Here is a 2914-nt window from a genome sequence, read left to right on the forward strand (position 1 = left end):
TGGGTGTTTAATGAAAAGGGAACCAGAACAACCATATATTTAATACCTCAATACTCCCCTTGCATTAATATGACAGGTTTTAATCTGTTAAGCAAAGGCCTGTACTTGTAAGAATTGATTTAGCACCCTTACAGCCACGGCCGCTGCCGCCGCTGCCACTTGCCCTGGGGCGCCAGTGTCCCGGGATGAGTTGCTCCCGAAAGGCGAAAGGCGACGCGGAGAAGACAGGAGGAGCTGGAGGAGGATGATGACGAGGAGCCAGATGAGACCCTGTCAGAGAGACTCTGGGGTCTGACAGAGATGTTCCTGGAGAGAGTCCGGTCCGTGGCCGGAACCACTTTTGACCTCTCCTTTTCTGTGGCTCACAAAATGTACAGGTTTTCCAGGGCAGCCTGGATCGGGACCACTTCTTTTACGATTCCGGTTCTCCCTGCTGTCTTTGAGACGGAGAAGTTGCAGATGGAGCAACAGCAGCAGCTCCAGCAGCGGCAGATACTCCTAGGGCGCAACACAGGGTGCTACAGCAAAGTGTGGTGAAGAAAGCAGATGGTGCCCAGCTATCAATTGGAATAGTGTCTGGGGTCTTAAAGCCTTGTATTCAAACAAGCAGCCATGTCAGTGAGGTGTCATCTAAGTCCATGTGGATGAGCCATACCAGCCTGTGTGATCCAAAGACGACAATAACAAAACACAAATATGATGAAGGGAAAAGTATCAAAGTTTAAATTGTGAACACCCAATATGTAGAAGGCCATGGAGGACAATGGGAGCCCAAAATCCATTGGTGGACTACGTAGTCAGATTAAACCTGGGGAGAGCCCATCGACTCACAACCAAGGGACTCGAGCAGCTTTGCTAGCTGACAGAGGTTGTAAACTGGATTATGGTGAATCAAACCATGGTATACAATACTTGGCCAGCTGACCTCCCCCTTGACCCAGCCTGAATGTGCTCTAGGTTCAAGTGTTTCTTGTTCATTCCATGACAGAAATTTATTCTCTAGCTTTTTAAATATTGATGGTGGTATTTTCTTTCTTACTCTTTATTTGTATTTTTATCTTTGTATTATTATTTTCTTCTTGATGCTTTGTTTTATTGTTTCTGTTGTGTTTCCAAGTTTGTGAAGCACAGAAGGAGTAGATGCATAGAGACAATAACTGAGGCAATCGTATATTGGGGATGTGGAAGGGGATGAGAGATGGGGAGAATGAGAGGATTTTGGGAGAAAACAATGAATGTGGGATGGGGTATGGAACACTAGAACTGATTGTGATGATGTATATACAAACTCATTTTTACAGTGATTTATCCATGGAAGTGGATGATATGTCAGGGTGGGGGAGTTACTAATAAAAAAGAAACTAAACTTGACCAATGGTTACCATGGGTGAAGGAGAAAGCATTGTTGCTTAAGGGCATTGAGCTTATGTTAATGTTGGTGGAATAATTTAGAAAAGGATATCAGCACAAAGAGTAGAATCAATGGCACTGAATTATACATGTAGATGTTAAATTGGAGACATTTTTCTGTGTATATTTTTGCACAATTAGAAAAAAATAATTACATGAATAATAATGAGTACAATGAAGAAAATGTTCTAGAATTGAATGTTGTGATAATTGTAACAAATACTCTTTATATGATTGAATTATTGAATTGTATGACATGTGGATTAACTAATGCTAATAAAACTGTTAAAATGTATCGATATCCTCTAGAAGTTGATTGCACCCTTTATAAATTTCCCTATTTATTTCTCTGCAGAAACTTTTTATCATGATTCTTAAATTTCAAAATAAAACCAACCAATAATAGCCATTTGGGAAATTATTTGCATTCTCTTTTTAAACTTTCTTGGCAGTCTTTAAGTGCTGTACCTGTCTTAGGTGAAATGGACTGTCATGTCTTGATAGAAGTGGAGAAGGGCAGACCTGACATGACTTCAGCAACATGTTTTCAATGCAGAGAGAAGAAGGGATGTATAGAAAACACTCTGTAAACTCAGTGAAGAAATAATCCTAGAAACTTCAAGATGAGATCGATAGAGAAAAAGAAAAGCAGATGAAAAAATGGAGCCCACTGACAAATATACGTATTATAGAGTTCACAAAATTGAAACATATAAATGTTACTGTGCCAACAAAGAGTTGAGATTCTGTTGAATGAATATTATTATCCCTGGAGAGTTCTCTCTCACCTACAAGATGGAAGAAATCTTGCTAATATCATTTGTTGAATTTTGATTCTAGTAAGCAATAGTCAACAAAATGAGATAGGTAGGAATACATTTAAGTCCCAGGCTCCAACAGAAGTCCCGGTTTCTCAGTGTTGATGCAACAGTGGTTCAGACCCACTAGCTGCTCGGTGGGGGAAAGGTGGGGGGTTGACAGTTTGGGGAAGCCTCTGGACCAGCTTTATGCTGCCCTCTATGGTTGCTGTGCCTTGGGGTTATCTCAATGACAATGGGTATGGGTTTGATGAATAAAATATGAGATTACTATCTCACCAGTGGGTGGGTATATGGCAGGGAAAACTCACTGCCTTGTTTTCCTGCAGCTTACAAAATAACAATAGAAACAGCTGGAATATGTTTGTTTGTTTTTAAATCTATATGCCTGGTATTTTAAAATCCTTTGTATGTGCCAGCATAAAGTACAGAACCAGTGGAGAGGTCTGAGGGGTCGGCCCCAATCCCAACTACTATGTGGATACCTGCCCCTCCCCCAGAAGAATTTATTTCAGAGGACTGTGCTGAATCTGCGGCTCTGGGAGAGGAACGTATCTGATTGGAGCACATGGGAGCAGATGAAGAGGGAAGAGGAGAGAGTGGAGCATATCTTGGCCCACCAGCCCTTGAGGACAATGTTCCCAACTAGGGAAGCCAGCCCACAGAGAGGCCCACTTGGCCGGCCC

General features: G+C 41.8%; 1 pseudogene; it reads left to right on the top strand.

Moving 5' to 3' along the window:
• LOC101649937 overlaps nucleotides 1-537 on the top strand; it is a 10532-nt pseudogene extending 9995 nt beyond the window's left edge.
• Nucleotides 538-2914: the final 2377 nt, after the last annotated feature.

The sequence above is a fragment of the Echinops telfairi genome, unplaced genomic scaffold (assembly GCF_000313985.2).
Source record: "Echinops telfairi isolate 266 unplaced genomic scaffold, ASM31398v2 ScPeMD7_4225;HRSCAF=4972, whole genome shotgun sequence".
Taxonomy (NCBI): Eukaryota; Metazoa; Chordata; class Mammalia; order Afrosoricida; family Tenrecidae; genus Echinops; species Echinops telfairi.